The sequence below is a fragment of the Gigantopelta aegis genome, chromosome 8 (genome assembly GCF_016097555.1).
Source record: "Gigantopelta aegis isolate Gae_Host chromosome 8, Gae_host_genome, whole genome shotgun sequence".
Lineage (NCBI taxonomy): Eukaryota > Metazoa > Mollusca > Gastropoda > Neomphalida > Peltospiridae > Gigantopelta > Gigantopelta aegis.
In genome coordinates this window covers 52,401,521-52,419,767 of record NC_054706.1, presented here as the reverse complement: position 1 = coordinate 52,419,767, position 18,247 = coordinate 52,401,521, and the positions used below count along the sequence as shown (strand labels likewise).

Sequence of the window (18,247 nt, the reverse complement as noted above, 5' to 3'; positions counted from 1 at the left end):
ATTTTAACAGTGCTTGTTATGTATAGTGTTATGCTAGGGACAGGTGACACCAATGACATTTTACACTAATCTCGAATAAAATCTCTTATCAAAGCTGATTACCAGAGAGAAAACATGCTGTGACAGGATGATATTATTAATAAAGTATCGTTAAAGACAACAAATTTAGTTTTCTATATATAAATAAAAAATTGTGCAGGGACATAAAAGTGACACTTTCTGTAGAATGACCCGTATATCAGTGTTTTCACCACTATAATGCTTTCTCGTATGGCGGTTATTGCCTCATATACTGACTTCCAGAAAGGGTTCTTCTGATATTTATAGAGTGGAGGAGACCCTCTGTGAGTGATCCCTATCCGTTATGTACCAAAAACTGTGTTTATTCGACCACTTATGACTCGCCATTCGTCAAAAATAGTTCTGGGAGAATTCGGCCCCAAAATAATTTTTTCATTTATTTACCAAATATTTGGGCCAAGGACTAAAATAAATGTGTCCATGATTCGCCCACGCAGTGAGTACACACGCTAGATACATTTTGTACATACGCTAGATACATTTTGGTTTATGCGTACACATTTAAGTTGAAGGGGTGGGGTGGTGTGAAGTAGATGTCAGAACACGTATACCAATGTTTTCACCACTATAGTGCTTTTTTGTATGGCGGTCATTGCCTCATATACTGATTTCCAGAAAGGGTTCTGATGAGGACTAAAATATGCCTATGATTCGCCACGTAGAGAATACATACGATATATGCATTTTTGTTTATATTTACACATTGTATTTGGAGGGGTGGGATGAGTTAGATGTCAGAACACATATATCAACGTTTTGACCACTATAGTGCGTTCTTGTACAGCGGTCATTGCCACATATTCTGACTTCCAGAAAGGGTTCTGACATTTATAAAGTGGAGGATATATTTTACTCATCACAGCCGCTACCCATATCGTACGTTTAGTTATCTTGGAATGTTTTGTGTTGTGTACATAAAAAATATCAGCTTTGTAGGTAGAGCACTCGCCTGAGGCGCGAAGTCTTATAGGATATGAACTCGACGGGGTTTAGGGGCGGGATGTAGCCCAGTGGTAAAGCGCTCGATCGGTCTGGGATCGATCCCCGTCGGTGGGCCCATTGGGCTATTTCTCGTTCCAGCCAGTGCACCACGACTGTTAATAGTGTTATATCAAAGGCCGTGGTATGTGTTATCCTGTCTGTGGGATGGTGCATATAAAACATCCCTAGCTGCTAATCGAAAATAGTAGCCCATGAAGTGGCGACAGCGGGTTTCCTCTCTCAATATCTGTGTTGTCCTTAACCATATGTCTGACGCCAAATAACCGTAAATAAAATGTGTTGAGTGCGTTGTTAAATAAAACATTTCTTTCTTTCTTTCAACGGGGTTTCCCCGTACCAATCAATTCCGCACGATTGGTAGGCCTACATCAACAAGTCATTCCGATACAAGTTAATTGTGACTAAAGATGGCGACAGTAGAGTATGCTTGCTGGAAAGCGGAAAACGGTTGCAGAGTTAAAACTTTGAGTGTCATTCCGACTCATTCTTGTTCCCCAGTCGGAACCCGAAGATGAAGAAATGGAGTAAACGCAGACTACAAAATCAAACATGTTTTGATGGTTTTGAGTCGGAAGACACTCGAGCTAGATCAGTGATTTGTTAAAAATAGGACATTAGCCTGGATTCCGCTGTATTAAAAATATACACATACGTACACTAAAAACACACGCACGCATACACACACAAAAATTAAAATCAAATAAACAAAACATAAATCCTTCTCTTAGATCGATCATTGTTAACGTTGACCCCGTCGGAGGGCTCATTGGCCTATTTGTCGCTCCATCCAGTGCACTGGTATATCAGAGGTTGTTTTATGTGCTATCCTGTCTGTGGGATGGTGCATATAAAAGATCCCTTGCTTCTAATAGGAAAATGTAGCGGGTATCCTATCTAAGACTACCAAATGTTTGACATCCAATAGCCGATGATTAATAAATCAACGTGCTCTAGTGGTGTCGTTCACAAAAAAAACTTTTCTTGACGTTGCTTTCATCTCACCCACCCACCCACACTCATCACCGCCCATGTCCAATTCAGACGTTTAGTGATACCATGCAAGTGTTTTGTTCTTGTTTCAAATCGAATACGAGAAGAAAAAGGATCATTGTTTAAAAACACCTCAGTACATTTGTAAACAACACATACACACACGCACGCACATGGACAGTACACACGCACACGTGTTTATTTTTAGACCGATGTTGATGGTTCTGTAAAACAAACTTCGTTTGCAAGCGGCGGACAATGGCGTGACGTAATGTCATTATAACAGAGGCGGGTATAGCTTAGTGGTAGAGCGCTCATCTGAGGCACAGTGGGGTAATACGAGATCTAGGTGGTTCTAGTCCGATCACAGAAATGTGGCGGTGGTGGTGGTGTGTGTGTGGGTGTGTGGGTGTGTGTTTATGCAATAAAATGTTTCTATCAATCGGTCAATCCATCAAACATTAACATTACATTATTAATTACGGCATATCCAGCATGTTTCCGGTCGTCCTGGTATTTAGCTCAAATTTAAACCAAAAAGGTAAGTATTTTGTAAACTAGGGCCAGCGGCTTTAATACCAAATACAAGTGGCCTAATAGCAATGTGAAGCGCGAATGCAGTATTTTTCTAGGAAGGGGGTGTAACATTTTTAAAAGGCATCTGCAGCATTGAGGGATGGCATGGAATGTAACGTACACTAATATATATTATGTACATGGTAATATTCCACAGAAATATCAAGCTAGCCAGTTACATGTTCCTCACTAACATCCAATAAATGCATTGTATTCATCTGCTGACCATATAACCGTAAATAAAATATGTTGAGTGCGTCGTTAAATAAAACATTTCCATCCTTCCTTCTTTCATCTGCTGAACAATCAATGGTCATTTCGAGGCACTTCGAATTTGGGATGGGGCGCACCCCCAACACCCTCCCCTTGCCTGAACGTTTAAACTGTAGTTTGTCAACTAATGGAATGTTCGTTTTAATGACGAAGTATCGAAATAACAACGTTAGATATCAAATACCTGTAACGTCTACAATGTACTTGGGGAGACGTTAAACAAATATTCCTTTCTTTTGTCTCCATGAAGTACCGAAAAGTAAGGTGTGAAAGATTGCGTAGGCCGTAAATAGACATCACACGGGTGGTTGGAGACTAATCTGTTAAACCATCTGCAAAGATTAGTCGGGCAACGAGTAAAACATTTACCAATCTTCTCTCTCTCTCTCTCTCTCTCTCTCTCTCTCTCTCTCTCTCTGTCTGTATCCCTCTCTCTCTCTCTCTCTCTCTCTGTCTGTTTGTCTCCCTCTCTCTCTCTCTCTGTATCCCTCTCTCTCTCCTCTCTCTCTCTGTCTGTCTGTATCCCTCTCTCTCTCTCTCTCTCTCTCTCTCTCTCTCTCTCTCTCTCTCTCTCTCTCTCTCTCTCTCTCTCTCTCTCTCTCTCTCTCTACCTATCTACCAGTCTGCAAATACTTCTAACCCTGTTTGCCAACTGTAACCACTAGCAGCTCTAAATAAAGCCAAAATTTATTGCTCATTGAATGTCCTTTGGGCTAACCAATACATGTTTAATTGTCCTGTAAGGGCGTTGACGTACTCTGATTTTTATTCAAGGTCATATTTGTTGTCAGTTACAGCTATGTACATGACAACGGTGCTTTATGCACCAAATGGAGCTCACAATACGTTAGCGAAGTTCTTCACACAAACATCATTGGCGCAAGTCTGGGAGTGAACAGACAGCATAAACTTGAATGTATTAAATTAACATCAACGTCACACGTGCCGTCACCAGTTGATATTTGTCCACCTTAATCACTTAAGAATATCCGAGGTGAACGAAGAAGACATAAAAATGGGTTGTGGAGGTTCTAAAGGTAAGTAGGCTGGTTTTAATTAAGAGAATGATTTATATGTAAATAATTTACACTAAGGCCCATCCATCCCCTAACAAAAATGTATCCCTAAAAGGCTTATACAAAATAATATATATCTATAGGGGCCTACAATGTAATTATTCTCCAGCCACCCAACCAAAATATTTATAAACATTTTGATTAAAAACGGGGGAAATATTGTGCAAATGAATTACAATGTATATAGTATTAAGAATGTGGCATTAATCCGTGTAGGTCTTATGATTAGCAAACTGATAGAATGTAACATAAATTCTAGTGTTCTGTGAATTTCTGGTAGATATTTGAAATGCTTGAAATACATGTATTATACATTTGAAAATTGGTGATTGGATTATCCAGAGTTTGCTATCATGGTAACGTGTTTATGACATACGGATCCTTTGTGATGACTAAAATTACATATCGAAGTTAAAAAGTTTGTTTTGTTTAACGACACCACTAGAGCACATTGATTAATTAATCATCGGCTATTGGATGTCAAACATTTGGTAATACTAATACGTAGTCATTAGAGGAAACCCGCTTCATTTTTTTTTTTAATGCAGCAAGGGATCTTTTATGTGAACTTTCCCACAGACAGGCAATGCTGACAGTGAAGCTTCATCCATGGAACTCGCTGCTCAAATGAGTCTACTGCTGCCATTATAAATATAAATATAAATATAAATACATAACGCTATTTTAAAATACGTTTACAAAGTGGTTATTTGTTGTTTATTGTGTTTTTTGTTTGTGGGGGTGAGGCGTAGCCCAATGATAAAGCGTTCACTTGATGTGCCGTCGGTTTGGAATCGATCCCCGTCGGTGGACAAGATGGGTTATTTCAAGTTTCAGCCAGTTCACTACAACTGGTATTAAAGGCCGTGGTATGTGCTATCATGTCTGTGGGATGGTGTATATAAAACATCCCTTGCTACTAATAGAAAACATGTAGCGGCTTTTCTTTCTAAGACTGTCGGAATTACCAAATGTTTGACATCCAATAGCCGATGATTAATAAATCAATGTGCTCTAGTGGTGTCGTTTGTGTTTGTTTTTGGGGGGTTTGTGTGTTGCTGGGTTTTTTTTAAAACTCTATTCGTATAATGCTGGAAACTGCTTCTCAACACATCTAATTTTTTTAATTTCACGTTGGGTGTGAGTAGAGTCTTAAGGGGACTCAGAGGAGGATCTGGGGGGGGGGGGGGCAGGGGCCCGTCCTCCCCCTAAATTTTGCGACAGTTATAATTTTATTATATATTAATTTTCATTTTTTTTACGATCACCCTCCAAAACTCCCCCTATGTTCCCTTGGCATTCAGCCCACTCACCCCACCCCTCAAAATTGATTTTCTTGATCCGCCACTGGGACTCTTAAGCGCTCCTCGCCATCGTCCAACGAGCTTCACATGTTATTGACCCAGCATTGGGTACACATATTTGGAAACCCCAGCTACGCCAGTGCACAACTTGTAAACACACATTATTCCATTCTCTCATGGAACTTTTCATGAAAAGAGCTCCAACTGCGTAAATGGTTTTGTCGCCAAAATTTCCGAGTGCAGGTGTACGTGTGTGGTCAGTGTTTCCATGGAGTCCGTTGTCTGGATCAACACCTCTGTTCTGCCCAGTGGTCTCTTTCTCTTGACAATAATGCCATCCATCAAACATGTGTCTCCAGCAAGTTCTATATAGCACCAAAAACAACGTCATCCGGTATTGTAACGCTACTACACCTTCCCGGGTTGCATGGCTTTGGTCAAACGCGTTTTAGATAGAACTATTGTGTTCAATTGTAAAAAAAAATAAAAAATCAGTAATTGACTCGTTGTAAATGTGGTTGTTTTCAATAGGTTTAATATCCAACAAGGTCGAATAATGGATCCTGTCTGAACAGGGTTGGATCTTATTAGATACCCATGGTATGTGTTGTCCTGTCTGTGGGAAAGTGCATACAGAAACCCATTGTAGCGGGGGGGTTTTCTGAAGAATATTGGTCTGTTAAAATTACCAAATGTTTGTCATCATTAATAAATCAATGTGCTCTAGTGCTGTCGTTAAACAAAACAAACTTTACTTTATTATATTATATGTAGGCTATACCTAGACGGCGTTGGCACGTTTGTCGAACGTTGATTTTGGTCGGAACAGCTAAGTCGGACTTTACTGTCGTACCAACGCTATAAAGAGCAACATACTGAGCTATTAATTAGACAACACCAGTGATTAGCCACCAATGAGCCAACGTGGACTGCCCGCTCAAAATGACAGTGGGCCATCGATGAAGCCATTAATGGCTCATCGCTTGCCAATCGGCACTGCCCCCTCCCACTTCCCCCCAGTCTGAAGATAATATACACACACATCTTGATGGAAACTTACTTTCGTTCGTTAGATACGTTTTAAAATAATTCGTAAGATAAATGGTATCTAACGAACACGAATGTAGTATTCTATTTATTACATACATGCATCTTCAAAAACCCCCAAACTTTTAATACATTTAAAACATATTTACGGTCCTAGCGCTTATAGTTTACTTATAATACGTCACAGGCAAGTCAATTTCAAGTTAACTTGTATGTTACTTAGTGATCCATTTCGATAGTGTTTTCCATGGCATGACACTGGCGACCTGGTCATAACCTAGGAGTTATCAAAAATAACGAATGATGGTCTCATCAACGGGTGTGTGTAAGAAGACGAATATAATGCATTACTGGTTCCTCAATTTGCTGGCATCTTCCAACGCTTTTTGGTATAATGCTCCAAATGTTCTTGAATGGCGATTTTGGTTTTTAGGGCCACGCGTAACTGTTCTGACTTCTGCCAAAAAAAAAAAAAAATATATGGACTTTCACATGAATTATTTAACTATTTTTGTACTTAAAAACTTGGGCAACATTACTACAGATTTTTTTAAACACCATTAAAAAAAAAAAATCACCTTCTTAATTACGTCTATTCCACTATCTTATGTATATGCCACTCGTGTGTGTGTGTGTGTGTGTGTGTGTGTGTGTGTTAGGGGAGGAGTGTAAATTATGAAAGAAAGAAAGAAAAATGTTTTATTTAACAACGCACTCAACACATTTTATTTACGGTTATATGGCGTTAGATTTTGAGAGGAAACCCGCTGTCGCCACTTCATGGGCTACTCTTTCCGATTAACAGCAAGGGATCTTTTATTTGCGCTTCCCACAGGCAGGATAGCACAAACCATGGCCTTTGTTGAACCAGTTATGGATCACTGGTCGGTGCAAGTGGTTTACACCTACCCATGGAGCCTTGCGGAGCACTCTTTCGGGGTTTGGAGTCGGTATCTGGATTAAAAATCCCAAGCCTCGACTGGGATCCGAACCCAGTACCTACCAGCCTGTTGACCGATGGCCTAACCACGACGCCACCAAGGCCGGTCGTGAATTATGAATTACAATATATTCATGAACCCTGAGCCATACGTGGGCGAGACGTAGCCCAGTGGTAAAGCGCTCGCTTGATGCGCGGTCGGTTTGGGATCGATCCCCGTCGGTGGGCCCATTGGGCTATTTCTCGCTCCAGCCAGTGCACCACGATTGGTACATCAATGGCTGTGGTATGTGCTATCCTGTCTATGGGATGGTGCATATAGTCAAAAAGAGTAGCCCATGAAGTGGCGTCAGCGGGTTTCCTCCCTCAATATATGTGTGGTCCTTAACCATATGTCCGACGCCATATAACCGTAAATAAAATGTGTTGAGTGCGTCGTTAAATAAACTATTTCCTTCTTTCCAGAGCCATGACAAAAACCACAGTATGCTTTTGGTAAGGTCAAGTAAGCACGATATATAAAGAATAATTTACTTCAGACAACAGCATACATGTGTCACGCAACAATAAATCTGCATCCTAAATATTATAGTAACTCACGTAGCTGTATAGACGGGTTTATTGGCCAGTGACGTCAAAGTACTGTGCGCGGCAATGTTTAGAATCACGTGATTCGGTCCGCCATTAAGGGAGTGAAACTCACAATAATAACATGTGAAGGCATTGCATCTGGGTGCATTTTCAGTATTTATTACCTTTTCAGTACATTTTGTGAAAGCAAAACCAGGATGTCGAATAATACAACCTCATTTAAAGATTGTTGATTCATATCAAAGTTGGTGGAAGTGTATTAATCATTAAAAACGTAAATAATATAGCATGTATATAAATACACGCGAATATAAAAGCATAATAACGAATAATTTAAACTTATGCAAGCAAATATAATTTCCCTGGACACTTGTATAACCTAATATACCGAACTTTAAAACAATATTTTTGCCTCGGCGGATGAGGGTATCAGACCCCGCCCCGCCAGCCTAAGCTTCTGTTTGTACTCGTCTTGGGCATCACCAGTAAGTGTCAAAAGGGATTCGTTTTGTAATTAACTACCGTATACGCAAATATGTTCGCGAATAAAATATACCGCGAACATCGCGAACACGTTGTTAGCACCGCGAATTTAATTACGCGCGAACTTATTTCCGATTTGGTATATTATTATTTACCTTATAATATATAGTCTTATCTCTACACGCCCAACCCATATCAGAATCAAGCAGTCAGTTGTCCGCAAGGTCACGTGATTCTGTAAACCTGCCTGGTCACATGGATTTGATCCAAATGACACACATTTGGGTGCAAGTCTGTTGTTACGTAATCTCAGTTTTGTTTGTTTTCTTTGTAACCTTAAATGGAAGTTTGTGAGTATCACCAATAATGAAAAGTTATTTCTTATGATATTTGCGTTTTTCAATGTTCTGTATTGCATGTGCGTGTCCCATCGATAACTTGACAATAGTCTTATCAGACATACATACAACATTGACGTCTCACTGGTTATCCAGAGATCGGGCCCAGGACAGACATAAATATTGGTAATGGTTAATGGTCTCGCTGACAGCATAGTGAACATGTCCAAGTATGTGCATGAAATCGTCATTGAAACCAGTTTGGCAAATAAAATATGGGTAATTTTTATTTTATTATCGGGGGACACAGTCGCGAAAATAATTCCTCGCGAAAATGTAAAATGAAAGCCTGATCGCGAATTATTTTAGCCGCGAAAATATTTGCGTATACGGTATAGTATATAGAAAATTTTATGACTAATCAGAGGCGCATTTTAGGGGTAATTTAGTGTAGTATATTGTGGATGATTAATTTAATTTAATTTTTTTCCAAGAAACAAAAGATAATAATTTAAAAAAATATTTTATAATTATAAAATAACAAATAAATAATTATTTTATTTTATTTATTTTTATTATTATTTATTTATTAATTAATAATATAAAAAATAATAATAAAAAAATTATTATTATTATTTAAAAAATGCGAAGAAATGGGTGGGGGTGCGATTTTCGGTGTGGCATGCATGCGTGTTACGTCAGTAAATTATTTATTTATAATTTTTATCACACACCATAATAGCTCGTATGTATATAAAAAAAATAAATGAAATAAAAATAAATAAGAGATCAATATTTGGCAGTGTTAACTGCACCCCACTTCAACCCCATGTGATGACACATCTGGAATATCCCAGAGCTAATAATAGTAACAGCTAAACGTTGACATAGATCTACTCTAGATCTAAGGCGAGTCTTTCTTTTTTTAAAATGGTACACCACGTTTTCTACAAATGTACATAACTGAAATACTTTTCTATATTTTAGGATGCATTCAGTAAAGTTTCACTTAATAACCATCAAAATTATTTACACTTACGTGTGTTTAATGTATTCCCTATGCTTTTGTATTGGTGTGTACAGGTGCTTTATTATTTATGTTTTTAATCATTCACAGATTTCCACCAATATTGATGTGAATATACAATCTTTAAATGAGGTTGAATTATCTGAGAGACTGGTTTTGCTCTTGCAAAAGTTTCCAAAAAAGTCATGAAGACAGAAATTGCACCCAGCTGCAATGCCGTTACATGTTATTATTGTGTGAATTTCACTCCCTTGATGGCGGCCGTACTGTTACGCCATCTATCGACAACGTCATAAACTGCTGGGCGACAATCGGAAAAACCCGTCTATATGAACTATTCAACTGCCTGATTCCCATAAACCCTTTAACATACTGTATTGTAATATGAATACTGTACTATTGAAAGAGGTGGAGGTGTGGGGGATCTCAGTGTTACAAAACGATACATTTGGGAGAGGGTATATTAAAAAAAAAATGTAATTGTTGAAGGCCTTATCTGAATTACACAGAACTTTAACAACTGCAACACCCAGTAGAAATGAAATACATTGTACTGTCAATAAAATCTGAACAAGACCGTAATACATGACTAGGGCCGTATCTCTTCATGAGCATGTCGAGTCGAATGGGCATTTGGCAAAATAGTGATCGATTCAATGAATCTCTATCTAGTGCCTCATCTATAAGAGGACAGCCACTCCCGAGTTCCTTAACTGGATATTTCTTAGCATCGCAAAGAGGACTGCCACTCTAAGACTAGTTTACTGAATCAAAATAAGCACAGGACAGAGCATAAGTACAGCTGTGATGACATATACTCATGAATCACTGTCACAACACTGATTATATCAGGTGTTCGGGGGTGTATTACTGGCGTGGATCATTTATATACGAGTGCTCCACAACTGGTGTAACAAAGACCGTGGTATGTACTATCTTAAATGCTGGATGGTGCATATAAAAAAATCCCTTGCTGCTAATCGAAAAGAGTAGCCCGTGAAGTGGCGACAGCGGGTTTCCTCTCTATATATGTGTGGTCCTTAACCAAATGTCTGACGCCATATAACCGTAAATAAAATGTGTTGAGTGCGTCATTAAATAAAACATTTCCTTCAATCTATATATAAAACAATAGACAATTTCAGGAAGCTGGATGCCATGCGTTTATTGGAACCAAAAAGCTTCCATAACAAAATGCTTGGGTGGAAAAAAAGAGGGCGAGGGGTTAAAAAACGATATGAAGTCCAGGATATTTTCTTACGGAAGAAAGGCTGAGAGTAGAGAAATTAAAAATAATAACAATAAATAGAAACAATAGTATCATAAATAGTCAATAAAATTTATCAAAGTTCTAATTACTTGTTTATTTATTTTAAACAGGGTTTTTTAAAAGCGGTGGTAAAGGTGGAGGTTGCGGTGGATTCGGAAAGGTGTGTGGGTCGAGCAGACCAGGTTCAGGAAAAGGGCACAAAGGTCATCACGGGAAAAAGAAACATCACGGAAAACGCAGGGGCAGCCATTCGTGTTCTGATTCGGACTAATGCAGTATTGTGGTTGTTTATCGGCAGACTAAAAGACATGCTTTGTTGCCTGCATACAGATAGAACAATGACGATGACATTCACTATTGTTAAATTTGCCATTTATTTTCATTGCAGTAATTTGCTTTTTCGTCTAATGGGTTCAACCAATATTGAAACTGACAGGCCGATTATATATACATGTATATATTGAAGGAAGCGAAAAATACAGTGATTAAAATCAGCTCTACTGGTCTAGTTATGAACCAGTGGAGCTGACTTTAATCAGATTGTGAAAAATATAAAATCATGGACAGGCAAAGTCTTAGCCTTAACAAAAAGTCCAAGGTTTTCGCCTATGAAAGGCTGTACCTGCTTTTCAAAATTAATTTTCAATACTGAAAATGTTTTTAAAATAATATTAAAAAACAAAACAAAACACAGCAACAATGAATGAAATAGTCCCCAATAAGTTTATAAGTTTTATACTGATTCTGTTGTACTCATGTTACGTAATACCGTAAATTATGTTTAGCAATAATATTGGTCTAGTATTACAGTCTATGTGTATGTGTACAGGGGCGTGCGCAGGAAATTTTGCGGGGGGGGGGGGGGTCGAGGTGTCTGGCGAAGCCCGATAACATCTCGGTACTTCCATATCCATTCACAGGAATGTAAAAAATCGGGATATGAAAAAAAAATTCGCCTTGAGCAGGGGGGGTTTCGACACCCACCCCCCACCCCACCCCCCGCGCACGCGCCTGGTGTAACATGCTTAAAAGTTTGGGTTTTGGTGTGTGTTTTTTTGTAATTCTTTATACGTTTTAAACTTTATATTGACTCCGCTCACACTAACAGACGTTCTGTAATGCAAATATAATAATTAACCTGAATGACTTCACCCCGTTTTTTTTTTTTTAATACGATCGTCTTTAACGTTGGTTTGGGTCAACGTAGAGGGTTTTGAAATTAAAGTGGGTAATATTTTTTGGTCACTTCAAATTAATACTGAAGATGTAAATATTTTATACACTTTTTTTTTTAAGTTTGTGATTAACATGCTAGTAAAAATAATGTGGAAATTTCCACAATCTGCAAGAATTATTACTACCAAACGTTATCTACGAAAAATCGTTTCAAAAATATACAACTGGTGTATGTTCATAAAATTAAAAGAAAAACATTAAATAGTGTAGCAATATCACTTGTTGTTACTTCAAATGTAACAGAATACGCTATATAACAAATTCATGAAGTGCAATAAATATATTAATAACGAAAATGAAAGCCATAAGCTTCTTATAAGGGAGTTAAATTGTGGGCAGGGTGCTTGTTGCTACATGTATTTTAAGATTAAAAAAAAACTGTACTTCTGAAATGGACAGAAAACACATGTTGATGTTAAAGTAAAAGACTACTAGTATATATTGATGGGGTAGGATATTGCCCAGTGATAAAGCGCTTATCTGATGTGCGGTCGATCTGGAATCGATTCCCGGCAGTGGGCCAATTAGGCTATTTCTCGTTCCAGGCCAGTGCACCACGACTGGTATATAAAATGGCATGGTATGTGCAATCCTCTCTGGGGGATGGTGCATATAAAACATATTTTGCTACTAATGGAAAAATGTAGCAGGTTTCCTCGTTAACACTTGCTAGAATTACAAAATATCTGACATCCAATAGCCAATGCTGAATAAATCAATGTGCTCTAGTGGTGTCATTAAACAAAACAAACTTTATATATATTGAAGCCATTAAAATATACGGTCTTCCATTTGATCTGGAAATCATGGATACAAGCAATTTATTAAGATTCACCCACTTATAATAGCTCTCATGCATAATATAACAATTTAATTTATAAATTGTGGCGATGTTGTTACAAGTAGACCTGCATGTATTCAGTCAAAATAAGTTTGATGAGTAAATAAAGTTTATTTTTCGAAGCCCTCGATATTAAGATAGCATTTCCATATCAATTAGTCATTTTATACATACCACACCTTTCTATGACCATACATTAAAAATATTCTTGGTTTTAATTTCTAACCAATTGTAAAATACCCGATAAGCAGACCTTGATTTGAAATTTAAAAACGAAAAAGAAAAAATAACTTCAATTCTGAATGGATCCATATTTTTACTGTTTTTCATTGCAGGCTCTTTTTCATTACATACGATACTTAGACATGCAGCCAAATTATTAAAAGACACATTTAAAAATAACAATAAAATAACAACAAAAGCTGCCTGCTAAAATCATTAAAAAGTGAAATATAGTGCGAGTGCGAATACCTTTTTACATGCTCATATACCACTAGAGTTTCGAGCATGTCCGTCCCGGGGCCTGTCTCTGGATAGCTAGGGGCTTGTCCCGGGACAGAAGTGAAATATATGACGTGGGGTCGGACCGGACCGACAAGAGGCGTCTCTTTAGTAGCTCAGTCTGTTAAAACATTTCTTTCAAGTAAGACTTGTTATTAAAAGGAAATGTTTTACTTTACAACACACTCAACACATTTTATTTACGGTTATATGGCGTTGAACATATGGTTAAGGACCACATAGAATTGAGAGAGGAAACCCGCTGTCGCCACTTCATGGGCTACTTTTTTTCAATTAGCAGCAAGGAATCTTTTATATGTTGATAATGATGATAACTAGTTTAACGTGCCCATATACCACTAGGGTTTCGAACACGCCCATCCCGTAGTCCGACCTCCGATAAGATCGGTGGCCTGACTCGGGATGGAGGGAGGGGGGGGGGGGGGGGGGTTGAAAATGGGCAGAATTTACTGTCCAAAATTAAATAAGAGAAAGAAGAGAGGATTGGACTATTTAATAATATTTTTAAAAAAGAAGTAATTTCGACATAAAATTTTGAACGCAGATCTAAAAGTTTAAAGTCCGATCGATATGTCCACACGAGTGGCCTCGTTAAGGCCGTTTGGGTGCACAGCTTAAAGGGACGAGATGGGTTGCATCCCGTCAAGAAAACCCCTAGATTGACAGTCGATAGACGTTGAAGGTGTAGTGCTGTGCTGAAATTTATTCTAAGTCCGATCGATATGTCCACACGAGTGGCCCTCGTTAAGGCCGTTTGGGTGCACAGCTTAAAGGGACGAGATGGGTTGCATCCCGTCAAGAAAACCCCTAGATTGACAGTCGATAGACGTTGAAGTGTAAATACAGAGAGTATCAGTCTGAAAGGAGTATCAGACTAGGGTATAGTCCAGTCGACATGGGTTGGTATAGTGGTGCGGAAGGGCCCAACTCCGGAGGATACGAGATGTGTGTGCGTGTGTGCCCAAACCAATGTGAAGCGCCCTTTAAAATGGGTCAACTACAACACTGGATTCGTAATAAAACAGAGTATTATTACCAATTAGTATCCTGCAGAGTCCTGGTGAACCCGTGGGTCGCGAAAAGCTTCGCTTGTTTGTAGATTAATAATTCTGGCAATTATAATAATGATGACAAGATGCTTATAAAAAAAGTTATCAGCAATATTACTCTTTTAAATACGTTTCATTATAATCTTTCAAAATAAGACAACAAAGAGAAAGCTATTGGGAAACTATTTTTAATATTTTTTCGGAGCTAACATGATGTCAATAAAGTTTTAAATAATATAATCTGAGACGCAAAAACACAGTTATTAATCAACGACAAGACGTCTTTAGAACTCGACAGATGTGCTTCTGTTACGTCCGCACGACCAGTATATAAAGACGGTGCTGAAACAATTACGTTATCTGTATTTATTCCAAATCTCAAGATATGTCAGTGCGGAAAATTTCTAGGTTCTTCAGTCGGAAGAATCGTGTCAATCCAATGCCGAAGGTTTCATCGAAGCCGGAACGGGCGGTTTCTTCGAAGCCGGACGACCCCGTTCCAGGTCCATCAAAATTTTTAAATTTTGATTGTTTTGATGAAATTGAAGTCAAGGAAACACGCAAGGCTCGCAACATTTGGTGCAAGCTTTGCTGGGTAATTTGCTGTGCTGATGTCACCTATATGAAATACTACTGGTATCGCTAGTCACCCGCCATCGGCCCTTTTAAGGGCCACCAACCCTCCAGAATGAGTTTAGTTATTTTCAATTTTGTACATCAACCTTTATAGCTGTAACAAGAATAATACTAAAATTATAATTAAACAAAACGTTTTATTAGAATCGCCAAAACTTTCAAGTAGAGGCTTTTAGCCTATATGAAAAGCGAATACAAAAGGCAACTGGGCCCCTATGTATTAAAGAAGTTAAAGTTTTAACAAAAATGTGTGTGTGTGTGTGTGTGTGTGTGTGTGATAGGCTATTATACCCACTTCCGGTCTCGTTGTCATGGTTTCTTTTGTTTCACGTCACATCCGCTGACCTTCACCATAGCATGTCTTTCATTGTATATTATATTTGTAACCAGCTAGCATAGATATGTATCATGAATTAATGTCATTTTTGTCTTGGAATATTGATGGACTTGCAAAAAAAACTGGAAAACCCTGAGATCCAAGCATATTTGAGGAAATATGACATTATAGCACTCCAAGAAACTCATTCTAGTATCCATAAAATTGATGTTTGTTCATCACTTGAACTTTGAAGAATACAGGTGAAGCGCCAGTTCCGGATCACTTCAAACAAAATAGTGAATTCTGTCAACATGCGCGCGTATGACTTTAAAAGAAATTCTTGGTAATAAAGATAATCAACCATATAAATAAACAGTGATATAAAATGTAAATTTAGGTAATAGGGTCTCCACGAGTACTCGGGCACGGGTCGAGTAGCAAAAGTAAAGTTTGTTTTATTTAACGACGCCACTAGAGCACATTGATTTTTTATCTTATCATCGGCTATTGGACGTCAAACATATGGTCATTTTTGACACTGTTTTTAGAGGAAACCCGCTGTCGCCACATAGGCTACTCTTTTTACGACAGGCAGCAAGGGATCTTTTATTTGCGCTTCCCACAGGCAGGATAGCACAAACCATGGCCTTTGTTGAACCAGTTATGGATCACTGGTCGGTGCAAGTGGTTTACACCTACCCATTGAGCCTTGCGGAGCACTCACTCAGGGTTTGGAGTCGGTGAATCTGGATTAAAAATCCCATGCCTCGACTGGGATCCGAACCCAGTACCTAGCCTGTAGACCGATGGCCTGCCAAACGCCAACCGGGGGCGCGATCAAGACGAGAGTCCGTTCACAGGACTCTAGTACAAGTACAAGGTGGAATCAATTTAATACACTGGCAATGTAGGACAATAATTTCAGGATTAGATAATCAACGATATAAGTGACACAATAATTATAAGATCATGCGCTAGTTTCTTTTTTTAAACTGGCTGTCCATCCATCATAACACTAAATATATCAACCGGTTTCTAAATGCAATACAATGACATGATTTGGCATCCATGTTCATCCTAGGAATTAAAATGCATAATTCTATTTAACTTTATTCTTTAATCTCATCATCATCTAGTGTAAGTTTCGGGTACTCGGGTCCGGGTCGAGTTTGACCCTCGAGTACTCTAGTCCCATATTTTGGACTCGTGGAGGCCCTATTAGGTAAACATTTGGTACCAAAAACAGTGTTGTTCGAGCTGGCGTACTTACGCCAGTTGCGGATCACTTTGTCCAGGGTCGGATTATGCTTTAGGTGGGGGTGGAGGGTCCGAAACAATATGTAAATGTTTATAATTTGAAATTATAAATTTTACAGGTTATCTACGTGTTTGTTTGTTTTTTTTAGCCGGATATAATCCGCCCGTTTAAATATTAAAATTAAGCAAATAATTTTGAAGCAGGACGGTTAGACCCCTTGTTAATAATGATAAATATTAATATAGTGACACACACTAAACAGTCACAAAAGTGGATTATTAATTATTATTTTTGACGTGTTGTTCCATTTGCCCTTTTCTGGTTAGTCTCCCACCACCTGCAAAATAATTCCTGAAACAGAATTATTTTCAACAACGGTCTAAAGGCTAGGGCTAGCTCAGATTGACCGTGTGAATACACAGATCAGTGGCCGACACTCTCCTGCATCAGAATGCGATTGTGTAAAACAAAAATTCCACTGAAAAAAAAAAATCCACACTATAGTGGTACCAGGGGTGGGGAAAAGCCCTTTTCTCCCGGTCTGGGACCGATTCTCGATCTCTGAGACTGAAATTATTTTTTAAAAACGTGTGTTTGCCGGTCCCACTTTTGTCATTCTTGTCGGTCCGAAGCACCTGTCCATTTCTATTATTGGAACAAATTCTTATCCGTCAAGTGGACCGGCCTGCCCAGACATCGGTATCTCATGCATGATTTAAAATAATAAATAAATAATAGTCAATATGGCTAGTGGCAAGACGTCTGTGATTTTGAAGTCTGCCTAAGTATATATCGTCAGCCACTGAAGTCGGACCTACAGTAGTGTCAATCCACAGCCACTAGGCTAGACATTAATTTTGTCAAAGTTGCTGAGCCGGTCAAGAGATTAAACAGACGTTAACAATAACACCATTCTGGTGAGAGAGCCATCAAGGTATTACACTCCAATTAAAACAAAGGACCCAGAGTTTGCAACTGGTTACAATCAACACCCATGTACAGAGCTTTGTTGGGTCGAGTGTCCTAGTCCGAAGCAAGAGATTTGTGTGCAATACAAACTGCTTGAAATAGCATAAAATATACTGAAATAATCGATAAATGTATTTATTGTTGACTGTTCAATGTAGTCTATCCAATAATTATAAAGGATTTTAAAATTAACAAAAGGTTTCCACTTTTCCAATGAGGTGATAAAAAAAAAGTTTTTTTTTTATTCCCCCCCCCCCCCCCCCCCCATCCGTTAATGATGACATCAAGCGGGACCGATTAACAGTTTTATTTTACCCCACCCCTGAGTGGTACAGACTGTTTAAATGCGAATTATAATTAAGCCGAATAAGAGATTTTCACTTCGTTGACAAAACCAAATAGAGGACCCCTTCCCCCTC

At 38.5% G+C, this 18,247-nt stretch overlaps 3 long non-coding RNA genes across 3 annotated transcripts; 1 reads left to right on the top strand and 2 right to left on the bottom strand.

The window, feature by feature from the left end:
- Positions 1-3,705: 3,705 nt before the first annotated feature.
- Positions 3,706-12,449, top strand: LOC121378245. The gene is made up of 2 exons (XR_005958692.1): positions 3,706-3,959; positions 11,109-12,449. It is a non-coding gene; the product is annotated as an uncharacterized LOC121378245 (long non-coding RNA).
- LOC121378244 lies at positions 6,423-7,958 on the bottom strand. The gene is made up of 2 exons (XR_005958691.1): positions 7,890-7,958; positions 6,423-6,806 (listed from the first exon to the last, which is right to left on the bottom strand). It is a non-coding gene; the product is annotated as an uncharacterized LOC121378244 (long non-coding RNA).
- Positions 12,450-14,818: 2,369 nt separating the features above from the next.
- On the bottom strand, positions 14,819-16,047 carry LOC121379452. Its single transcript, XR_005958846.1, has 2 exons — positions 15,578-16,047; positions 14,819-15,376 (listed from the first exon to the last, which is right to left on the bottom strand). It is a non-coding gene; the product is annotated as an uncharacterized LOC121379452 (long non-coding RNA).
- Between the last annotated feature and the right edge of the window lie 2,200 nt (positions 16,048-18,247).